The sequence below is a fragment of the Vipera berus genome (genome assembly GCF_964194415.1).
Source record: "Vipera berus genome assembly, chromosome: 1".
Taxonomy (NCBI): domain Eukaryota; kingdom Metazoa; phylum Chordata; class Lepidosauria; order Squamata; family Viperidae; genus Vipera; species Vipera berus.
Window position 1 is genome coordinate 63,647,616 of NC_138202.1, and position 12,565 is coordinate 63,660,180.

At 34.2% G+C, this 12,565-nt stretch overlaps 1 protein-coding gene across 5 annotated transcripts in view; it reads right to left on the bottom strand.

Moving 5' to 3' along the window:
* Positions 1–12,565, bottom strand: part of MEIS2 (Meis homeobox 2) — a 249,119-nt gene that overhangs the window by 217,073 nt on the left and 19,481 nt on the right. The window lies entirely within an intron of this gene.

The following is a 12,565-nucleotide window of genomic DNA, read 5'->3' on the forward strand; positions in this document are numbered from 1 at the left end:
ATTAGCTGGTAATAAGGCCCAAAAGGTGATTGATCTCTAGGCCTACAAATACCTTCAACCTCTAACTTTTCTGTTGTTGTTCTGCTACAACCTAGAACTCTTCTAAACAATTGCCTGAATAATTGAAAGTGAAGATAATTCACTTTTACAAAACAAAAGAAAGCTGTAAAAAAAATCTCTAAACACTTCCAGCTAGCAATTTCAACTGTGAGGAATATTAAGAAATTTGTATTACATTGAATTGCTGAAGTTAAGGTAAGATCTAGAAGTACAAAAAGAATGCCTGCTAACACTGCTTGAAAATGTGTTAGTGCTATATAATCTAACCCACAGATCACTGCTACTGACTCGATCAAACATTTAGCTGACACTGGAATATTGGTCCACAGGACCATAAAGAGCATTGCTCATATAAGAACAATCTGTGTGAGAGAGTTTTCAAAAGAAAACCTTTTTCACAACCATGTCACAAAAATCATTCTCTAATGTATGCAAAAAATATCCCTGACAAGTCTGAAGCATTTAGACCAGAGTTCCCCAACGTTTCCGGCTTTTGGTACCAGCAGGGGAGGGGATGGTCCACACAAGCGACTGGCAAGCGCACATGTGCAGCTCCATTTGCGCACACACACCGGCTGTTTCCATGGTCCAGTTGCAAACCCCTCATGGCCCATTAGTGGGCTGCGTCCCACAGGTTTGGGATGCCTGATTTAGATTACTGAAATAAGCTGTTTGGCCACAATCACATGAGGAACATTTGGAGTAAATAGGATGAAACAGTTGAAGAAAAAACAATTTGCCAACCATTAAGCACTGGAGCTGTGTGGCAGCTAGTAGCATAGGAAACAGAAGGGCAGAAGAATAATGGATTCAACAAAGTGTCAATATTTCCTTAAAAAAATAGAAATCAGCTAAAATTAACCTGAAGCTGAAATAAAGGCTATATATTTCAACAAGCAATGACCTAAAAGATATATTCAAATCAATCATGAAATACTTTGAGAGAAGAAAAATAAAGGTTTTGGGGTGGCTTTTATAATCTCCAGACTTAGTGCCCTGGGAATAGCAATAGCAATAAGACTTATATATCATTCCATAGTGCTTTACATCACTCTCTGAGCAGTTCACACAGTTAGCATATTGCCTCTTAACAATCTGTCTCCTCATTTTACCACCTCAGAAGAATAAAGGCTGAGTGAACTTATAGCCCTCTCAGGATAGAATTCTAGGCTGTGGGTGGAGTTAGCCTTCAATACTGCATTCTAACCATTGCACCACTAGAGTCATTGAATTCACTGAATATTTGGCCTCTTATAAGAATTAGGGTTTACATAAAAGCATAAATGCTAATCTACGCCAGGGAGACCTTCTGAGAGACCATGTATAAATTTTGGATCACAACTAGTCCTGAGGAATAGTTTTATACCCAAAACAAAGTGTGCTAGCAAAGTGTAATTTATATCATATCATAACTTATTCAGATAGGGGATGCGGTGGCTCAGTGGGTTAGGACACTGAGCTTGTCGATCAGAAGATCGGCAGTTTGGCGGGTCGAATCCCGAGTGCCGCGTAACAGAGTGAGCGCCTGTTACTCGTCCCAGCTTCTGCCAACCTAGCAGTTCGAAAGCACGTAAAAAAAATGCAAGTAGAAAAATAGGGACCACCACGGTGGGAAGGTAACAGCGTTCCGTGCGCCTTTGGCGTCTAGTCATGCCGGCCACATGACCACGGAGACGTCCTCGGACAAGCGCTGGCTCTTCGGCTTTGAAACGGAGATGAGCACCGGCCCCTAGAGTCGGAAATGACTAGCATGCATGTGCGGGGGAACCTTTACCTTACCTAACTTATTCAGATATGTTTTGTCCTACCTTCTTAACACCAACCATTAAGTCATCGGCTATTTAAAACAGCTGTGTTCTGACTCAGTATATTAGCTCTGCGTCATGCATATATTGCAGTCATACCATTTAAAAAGAATTAGAGCTGTTTTATCAAGAACTGATACTGAAAATAACCAAAACATGTTATTATAGTCTGTGCCACACTTATGTTTTCCCAGCTACCCCAGAGGTCTGTCACAGAGACCTGTCAAGTATTATATAGTCAAAAATCAATTGGAAATCGGCATGATAAGACAATGTAAGTTGCCCTGTAATAGCCATAAGACCCTTAAGGCTTATATGGTCCCATGGCTATACGGATTCCTTTCATCTACCACACCATCCTACAGATATCTCATCTCACCTTCCTGATTATTTTAGACATATCTATGTGTCGTTTGCCTACTACTTTCACTTTATGCTTAGCGCAGGTGACAGCTATCTTGAACTGAATAAAAGCAAGTGAGAGAGACCAGAAGTTCTATCAGGATTATTTTATTTTTTATCTATTTAATCTGTTAACTAATTTCTAATTATAAGTGCTTTCACTTCTAAGGGCAAGAGTTATAAATCAATATTATTTCAAAGTTCTATATATAACTTGGCAATTGTGCTTACATTTCTAAACATCTAACAGTTTGGTAGAGGGAAATACATTGATTTTTTCATTGATGAAATCTTTTTATAAATTTACTTATGTGGCACATTTATTTTTAATATTTCCTTTAATATTTTAAACAATGCCTATTTTTATGTAATTTTCATTAGAACTTTGAAAGTTAACAAGAGTTGCATTTTTGTGTCTTTGCTTTACAATCTTAGCATTTTTATCTTAACTGAGACATCTAAGTATTTATTTAGAAATTTATTAATAAATATTTAGTAAAATAAATTATTCAGAAATTTATTTATTTTATTGAATTTATATACCGCCCTTTCCCGAAGGACTCAGGGCGGTTTACAGGGTACTTAGAACATTGATACAAAAATTAAAAACGATTAAAAAGATTAAATTTAATCCCTGAAAAAATATATAAAAAACCCCGATTAAAACTCTCAGCCTGGGCCGGAAAGCTCAAAGAGGCAGGTCTTCAGGTCCCGGCAAAGAAATCCCTTATTATAGGATCTAATTTTTAAATATGGCAAGAGTTGGCAAATGTTAGGATTCAGAAAGAATAACCCAGGACAAACACACTTCTTTGCGTGACTGATGAAAGAGCTAATTGGAAATTAGATACACTGCAATATTAGCTTGCTTATGATATAAGCGAGTATTCTTTTAAATGACTCTTTAATTTGTCCTGATTATGATGTTAAAACAAAGTTCAAACACCCATTGCTTGCAAGGTTTGTATTTTTTTTAAAGCAGATATCAATGCCATGCTATGATATGTCACAGGAAGCTGAGTCAATTTTGAAATCTCACCTTTCCTTTTGACATATATCAAATGCTGCTATTGGACCCCAATGTTAGCATCTCTCTCTCTCCCAAAACTGTAATTAAGAATATTAGACTGTCCCAGATTAATATTAAATGTTTCTATGGTGCTAAAAAACAATCCAGGCTATAGAAGTAGTTATTTGAAAATCTGCTCATGAATATGAGGCATGATACAAAAATGGCATAGAAATGTGCAAACCTCTGAATGTTTAAAAAGGAAAAATAGTAGGGATGAAGGAAATTCAGAAGAAAAAGTATGACATTAGCTGTCTGTCATGGGCCATGTTTTTAAATCCAGGACATGTAACACAGCAACAAGAGCTGATCATTTTGTTTAATCACCTTTTGGATTTTTGCCAGATGGTCTCTATTGAGAGTGCTGCAAATAGAGAGAGATGAACTGCATCTAACATGCCACTAGAGCTTTCCTGTAAATGTCTGAGAACTGAATCCAACGAGAATTTAGTCTCAGAGCAGAAAGGATACATTTAAAAACTATGTGCATTAACTATACTTTTCCCCATAGAATCCTCACTTCACATGAATAATTTACCCACTCTTATGTTAATGGGATCATGAAAGTATCCCTCTGTCTTTAGTGCAGCTATTCTCAGCTTTCAGTAATTACCCCACCCAGTGAAAATAACATGGCTCCTGCATTTGAACATCCTACTAGTACCTGACACAATTAGAAAGATCATGGCTGACAGTAGAATGGTCCAAAAAAATGGTCAGAGCTCAAGTTGCCTGAGGGAAATTTTGGGGAAAAGAAATTCCACTGTCAACATTTCTTTAGTTGCTAGAATGAACACAGTAAAAAGAAATAGCATTTCTCCCTCTCTCAGTCACAGTCTTTTTCTCAAACAATATTTACTGATAAAGCAAAAAAGAAACCTATTATGAGTTAACTATAATTTACAGCAGGCAAAATTAAGATGAATTTAAATACAGAAGCATAACGGTTAACTTTTTCATATTAATTTGTAACAGTCAAATTTTAGACAAATGAAATTTTAAACTTTTACATGATAAAAAATAGAAAATTATAATTATAGCTAGTTTTTGCTTCTACCCATAACACTAATGCTGGTAGTTCTGTCCATAACACTAATGCTAGGTAGTTTAACTAATGTTAAACTTATCAGGCTGGAACATCTTGGAAAGAAAGCTATGAAACAGCAGGGAATGTAAGTGGTTTATTGTTTATCTTATGTTTATGACTCAGTATTCCAGTTTTAATTACTACTCTAAATTAAATCCTAACAGGCATCAGGAGACATCATTTTAGTCAAGTTAACTTTAAAAAAAATCAGACACTAGATTTTTCAAATAATTTAAGGTACATAAAATTAGAAATTCATAAAAAAAACATTTCAACATTTAGGAAAGTACTGAATTATGGAAAGCATTTAGATTTTAAGGATATTTTATAACAGAGCAATTAAAAATGCTAAAGTGTCAAGCAGTTTGGGGCAGATGAGGCAGATTAAATATCTTGGAAGATAAATATTGTACACATGAACAAATCTGCACGTAAGAACATCAAATATCAAGGAACATACTACACTCATTAATATTGTTCAATTATATATATATATATATATATATATATATATATATATATATATATATATATACACACACACACACACACGAGTGTGTGTGTGTTTTATCTAATAATAAGTGACCATTTTAGGATTAGCAAAGCTGTAAGAAAATAGAAAGTTAAAAAAACAGCTGATATTATTCCAGTTGGCATCTGTCCTACAGTATTTAGAAATATTTCAGAAAAGAAGACTCCTGCTTAAACAATAACATTCCACTGCTAGAAATTTCATAAATATGAAGGAATAAAGAGAATGTGTCAAATTCTAAGTGTAATTAATAACATTTTCAAATGTATGGGAGACTTTATTTTATTTTATTTTATATATCCATAGTTCTGAATGATGTGTAAATCTACCAGCTAAAATTAATCATATTTAAAGAGCACAATAACCTCTAAATTTAATTTTAACAGTATAAATAAAAAATTGTACAGTAAGTACAAGAAAACAATAAAAATCTAACCTAAGTGATTATTAATAAGAGGGAAATATACAAAGCACCAAAAATAAAGTTATACAGAATTTAAAAAAGAAAGGTAGATAGCTTAATAAATTGCTAATATCTTTAGCTCAGTTTGTTCTGGCAATTTAATAGTTAATTAGCATGCAGGATGTGTAGTGTGAGCTCAGCAGTTACTGGGCCAACTGTCTCTGTATTTCTGGGAATTATGCCTATTCACAGTGCAGAGATTGTTCAATTAATGCAAAATGTACAAAATGAATTTTACAAAAATGAATTGCAAAGAAAACCCCACTACAATGATTTTACTGCAAAGATGTCAGCATCAATTTTTTGCTCATGTATAACTAATAATTAAAACATCATATTTCATTTTGCTTATGACAATTTATTTTATACTGCCACATCAAAATATTGAAACACAAAGTTATTTTCTAAATTAATTGCAACTGAACACACACTATTGTTTAAACCAGAAAAAACACCCAAACCTGGGAAGAAATACTTACAGCAAATCAAAGGATCATCAATAGTCTCCAATGTATAAGTAACATTATTTTTCAAACATTGAGAAATTTAATCTTATCACATCTCCCCTTCACAGTGAATATAACTTATGCATTTAAACGTAAGGACAGGCTCTCAATATGAACAAAAAAAGAGTTTTTTGTAAAATCTATTTCTCTGCTTTCATTCATATGTCATGGCTTTCTCATCAGAGAAAAAGAAAGAACAGCAGGGCCTGGACAAGACATTGGATACATTTAGTTCTGGAAAGCCAGATCCTAGTGTCCGTGCATGGTAGAAATAAGCTCCATAGCAACTTATTTGGCACCCAAGTATTTTGATACAAAAACCACTCAGCCCAGGAGTATGCTGAATCCTCCACCCAGATACCCAAGTGCAGAAAAGCAGAGGAATGTTATTTTGCTTGAAAAAAAGTACAAAATGTTCTACATGGGAATAATGACCCACTCAAGAATAATGTATTTCTCCAGCATAGCCCAGTTTCTACAATGAATTTTGATTAACATCAATTGTACTTAGATAAATTAACACAAACTTCAGGTACTTAAACATCAGCATAAGAGCACTCAAATATTGGAAAAATATTTGTTACAGCATTTTTCCAAGCTGTGTCTTACTATCAGGAAACAATGTTTTCTAGACCTGAAAATGCTTTACTGCTCAGTCTTCTGGATTGTGACTACTTTTATATTACTGTGAATGTTGCCTCTGTTGTAAGACATACCATGACAAGTGCTAGATTATGTCAGTTGCATGTATTTGCTAATAAAATGCAACTATTATCAACCACAAGAGAACTAATGAACTGTTGGGAAAGTGTTTATAATGAGCCCCATCTTCCAGCAACCTAGAGCATTCTAGAGTTATCAAAATATTCATGCTGTAGAACTAAGAGTAAAATGATCTAGTCCAGGCATGTCAAACTGCCGGCCCATGGACCAGATGCGTCACGTCAAAACCACGCCCACCCCTTTGCTGGCAATGGGGAAAAAGTTGTGATACGTCGCACGATTTTTATTTTATTTATTTTTATTCCATTTATATCCCGCCCTTCTCCGAAGACTCAGGGCGGCTTACAAGCTTAGCAGTAGCCTTCATTCTATGTATATGCCTGCTTATTAGGGCTTTCATACACCCCCCAAGCGGCATTATTACAAAGTCAGCTTAATTGCCCCCAACAATCTGGGTCCTCATTTACCTACCTCGGAAGGATGGAAGGCTGAGTCAACCTTGAGCCTGGTGGGATGCGAACCTGCACTAATTGCAGGCAGCTGGTGTTACTTAAGGAGGCATTAGCCCACTGCTCCACCAAGGCTGGATGTCATGTGACATTGCAGATTTGACATGCCTGATCTAGTTAGTCTTAAATGACATCTGTAGTGCAGTATAAAATCTTACTGTATCTTGTTAGTACGGCAAAAATTGTCATTAGAATTAGTTCATTTATTATTTCATTATTATAATTGCAAATAAAGAAAATTAAAACTTTTCACCCTTTATTTGCACCCAAAAAAACTCTGCCCCAAAAATCTTTAGCTTCTTGAAAATACCCAGGTGAATACATTCACAGATACACATGAATACATAGGATGTCTCATTTATACAAATGCTGTTTTCTCAATATTTAATTAAAAAAAATAAAATAACTACCTAAGAATGTGAGGTATTTCCTTTCTTTTTATTTCATGTCCTGGTTATTTTACATAAGTTTAGATTACATATTCATAAAAAGGACAGTGTATGTTTTAAGTGTGTATGGTCATCAGTTTTATATGTGTGTGTGTCACTGTTGTATGAACTTTATCATAGAGCAGATACTTTTTCCCAGCTTACTCTGGACAAATCATAAAACATCAAGTTACCCAAAATAATATTTAAGGTCTATTTTTGATACAAATTGACACACTTATACCTGCTTAGCAAATAAACCTCTCTTTAACATAACTTTTATATAGATTTAAGGGGGCACGATGGCTCAGCGGTTAAAGACAATGAGCCTAACAGCTGGAAAGTTGACAGCCCAGTTCGAGACCCTAGTGATGCATGACAGGATGAGCTCCGGATACTTGCCTCCGCTCTGCCCACCTAGCACTTTGAATGCGGGTACATAAATAGGTACCACTTTGGTGAGAAGGTAATAGCGTTCTGTGCATCTCGACCACATGACCACAGAAAAGCACACTGGCTCCCTCAGCTAAAAATGTAGATGAAAACTACGCCCTACAGTCAGACCTGACTGAACAGGGGAAACCTTTACCTTTATATAATCTCATATTTGGATTGAATTTTCAGTCATATGCTGTTTTTAACATCTACACAATTGTTCTATTATTTTTACATTTCTTAAGAAAATCCATCTATCCCAGACATGTCAAACTCGCAACGTCACTTGACGCCGCGCAATGTATTGGGACAGTTTTGCCATTGCCGGCAATGGGATGGGTGTGGCTTCTGCATGACACATTCGGCAGTTTGACACTCCTGATTTATCTTGATTTGATGGCATATATGCCAAGGACTTTTCCAAATCCAAAGAAATCTCTCTCGAGTTAGTATTAGAATAATTTTATCACAAGCAATATTAGTAGAACACATTTCCTAGCTCCAACTTTAGAAAAGAACCAAACACTTCAAATTTGGAAAAGCCACTTCTTCCCTCAAAACAAGTTAGGCTAAAAACTCAAAACACCACGTTTAGCCACCTAAGATGGCTAAACAAAATCTGTCTCTTGAAATATATAACAGTGAGTAGCAATAATATGAATTCATTTATTAGAAGATTTTATTCATACTTGTCCTACATCACTAGATGGGGGAATAAAAATGAATACAACAATTTTTAAAAATCTAAACACAAGAAAAATCTGCAACATGAACTAATTACTGAATGAGGTAGCTACATAATGGATTGGTAAACTACATTGCTTCAGCTTGTTGAAGCAATGTTTCAGCAACCAATCTTTACAGTAGATGGCAATGAATGTGTTCCATATGACTAATTCCATTTTCTATTTCTATTCATCTCAGATTTGGCAATTAGAACTTTTTCAGCATTACCTAAGGGAGCTTCAGCAACATTGGCTGGAACAAAATAGGGGGGAGTTTAAAGGACTGATCTTGTACATCAAATTTCATCCTATTTATTATAATAATGGAGACAGGCAGATGCATATCTATTATCACACTGATTGTGAATACCAACGTTTTCTTCCATATGTGGCTGTCCCTTACTGAATCAGGAGAAAATGTTGCTTTTCAATTACTGTATTTCTTGCTTTAAACATAATAAACTGTGTCAGCTTCAGCAAGGAGAATAGATGGTCTAGGAGAATAGCTCTTCTGTATTTCTAAAACCTAGTAAATCTTGAAAGACCTTCTGAGCACAAAACTACTAGAAGATTGAGTACTTATTATATCTTTATATCATCAAGCATATAGCAAGTATTATTTAATAACTTTCCACATGGAAAGTCCACACAGTTTTAAAGGTATAATCAGACTGATTTTATATTTTCATACATAACTCTTACTTGGTCACATCTGAAGTATCCAAGAAAGGACAGAAAAAATAAGGGAAAGCATAACCATCACTACAATAAACACAGAATATCTTAAGCAGTGATTTTTCAGTGACATTTTACTTTATTTTATATAGAAAAGAGATAATCTATAACCCATAAGATGTACAGATTCTCTACCAAACAAGTAGTTGGATGATAAAGCTGCACATACCTTTTGAAAGATTGGTGTGTGTGTGTGTGTGTGTGTGTGTGTGTGTGTGTGTATACATACATACATATATATATATATATATACATACGTACATATACACATACACACACACACACACACACACACACACAATACTGCTTAGCAAAATCTCAGTCTTCCTTTTCTACTCCCCTTCTCAGTCTTTTCCTGCTATCTCTCTTCCATAACTCAACTAACCCAACAGAACCAGCCAGTTTTAAATTTCAGTTGGGACCTCAGTGACCTGTTAATGAATCTACAGAGAGGAGGAAAAACTCACTGTGTTGAGTTATGCCTGGTGTTGCTAGCTGACTAGGAGTCAGAAATGCTTGAAGCGTTAGCGTAATTGGAAGAATGTGAAAAATGAAGCGTTGGACTCCTGAGCAAAGTGAAAGGTCAAAGCAAGACTTACACAAAACAACTCTCTGGAAGATGGCCTCATTATACCATTAAAACAGTTTCTTTCCTCCTTTGCCCCCACCTAGTTTTCTTCCTTTGTAAAAAGTTTAGTGTTTTATTTCTATTAATGTCTAATTAATCTTTCTAGTCTTTAAGTAAGCAAGTTAATAAATGCATACAAGAAAGAAAGCCAAGTATATTTAACTTTTTGATCTTACATAGAATAATATTGTCTGAAATAATTTGGCTTCTATGGATCTGAACCATGGTAAGGTAGTAAGTGGTACAAATACTAATGCAGCCATTATACTATTACAATGTATAGAATAGTTTACTTGAACAACTAAGATGACTTGCTAAAAAAACCTTATAGAACCCAGCTAATATAATAAGGATTATCTTTCAGTGAATGGTGTTCAAAGGCTTTAACTCTTCCACTACCAGCATTTAAATCAACTCCATTGTACTTTTCATTTCATACTTTTTCATTTTATAGGGGAGCACTGTATCTTTTTTTATAAAATATATTTATAAATATAAAATATTTATAAAATATATTCTTTTTTGACACATTTATCTTTTTTGCATTTATAAATAATGATTTGCTAATAAACTTTTTTATGTTCTCCCCAGTTTTCAAGTACCATATGTGTATCTGGAACATAAATGTAGAAGTTTCAGCTATTCCAGTGTTGTTCACCTCCTCATGACACACATACAATGAGTATATGCAATGAAAAATGCACTAAGCATTATAACATAAAGTAATATTTCTTGTTTTATCAAACTATAAAAGCTGGGAAAGAAAAAATGATGTGACACCTACAAATAAACACAGAAAGTATATGGAACAGACAGTAGTGTATTAGAAAGCAAGAAGACTAAAGTATGACAGAGAAAGATAGAAACTACTAATACTTGCTTCTCAGTGTATTGTAATAGAGCACTAACCATTTTATATAATTCTTCATCCCAAGGAATTTTTATTGATATTTTAGAAAATTGCATGGATATGTCTGTGAATCACCCTAGTCAAGTTCAGCTTGAAGGGGAGTTTTACCTTTAGAATCCTATAGCAAAATCCTTTAAACACCTCATTCCCAGCATAGTCAATGGAATTGGGGTTGGCCAAGTCTTAAGCATAAGAAAAGTAGGATTTGAAGATTTAATCATAAAATTTAAAAAATTTAGATTCCCACATTCTTGATGTATTAAATTAAATAACAAGGCTTGGAAAAGCACTGTAGATGAAAAATATTGGCTTCTTAACATAATATAAACACTGTTGAGTCATTACTCCATCTGATTCAAGTCAATGGAAAATTTTAAAAACTAACTACACTTGTTCAAAGTAGCCTTTTAAAAACTATTTTTAAAGAAAACATGCCTTTTCAACTGATGACTGGTTTTATTACAAAAAGCAGCCATACAACCAATTGATATGGCATCCATTACACAGAGATATAATTCCTATTCCATCATTCCAATCCAGATTATTACTCCAAGCCACTAGGAAGATATTTTTTCCTGAATGGTTCTTAGCAGCTTGTGTCTGCATGTGATTTGAATCAGGGCCATTTCTTGAGGCAAGATTTAAATACCTTCTGTGCCACATCATGGCTCAGACCCAAATCATGCCTTGTAGTATGTAGCTATATACCTTAATCTAAGCTTTCCCACACCAGCCTCTAGTCTTGGAAAGAAAAGTGAAAAAATACTAGGCAAATATTACTGAGGATGGTCCTGATTTCAGGAACAAAGATAAACAACCACAGAGTATTTGTTGCTTTAGGACATGAAAATTTACTCCTGATGAAGGTAAATAGCTATTAATCTACTTTAGTGAGTTCATCATGGAGTTCATCCAGAAATTATACAGATTCACAATACTCATTTGTTTTTAAATATACATAATCATATATATAGGAATCAATTATTGCAACTGGTATGAATAAGCTTTAAAAAAAACCATCTAAAATATAAAATTTAAATCTGTTGGACAAATTATACAAAGCAAATCTACTTTTGCTCAAATGAAAACAAGCATATCTTTTCTAAACTTTTGGTTTCTATATAAATAACTGGCATCAATAATACACTTTCTTAAATTGAAGTTAACATAATTGTAAAGATGTAGGACAATTTAAAAAAAAACTTGATTATTAACACTGGGAGGTTACCAAATATCCAATTTAATTTTTGCAAAAAGATGAACAGCTAAATTTTAAGATTTTTTTTCTGTTAAGTTCAATAATCAAATATGATTTTAAAAAACCTTGATTATGCAAACTGGAAGTATTAAGTCAATAAAGTGTTAGACTGAATTCCAATCCCAAATTAACAGGGAGCATATCCCATTTAATTCAATGTGACTTATTTCTGAACAGCTATGAAAATCATTGCCCCATTAAGTGTATAAAATGTTCATGTTAGCCATGTTAAAGTAGGACTATAATTATGATGGGCACAACGCCTACTCTTATACCACAATCCTAAAAAT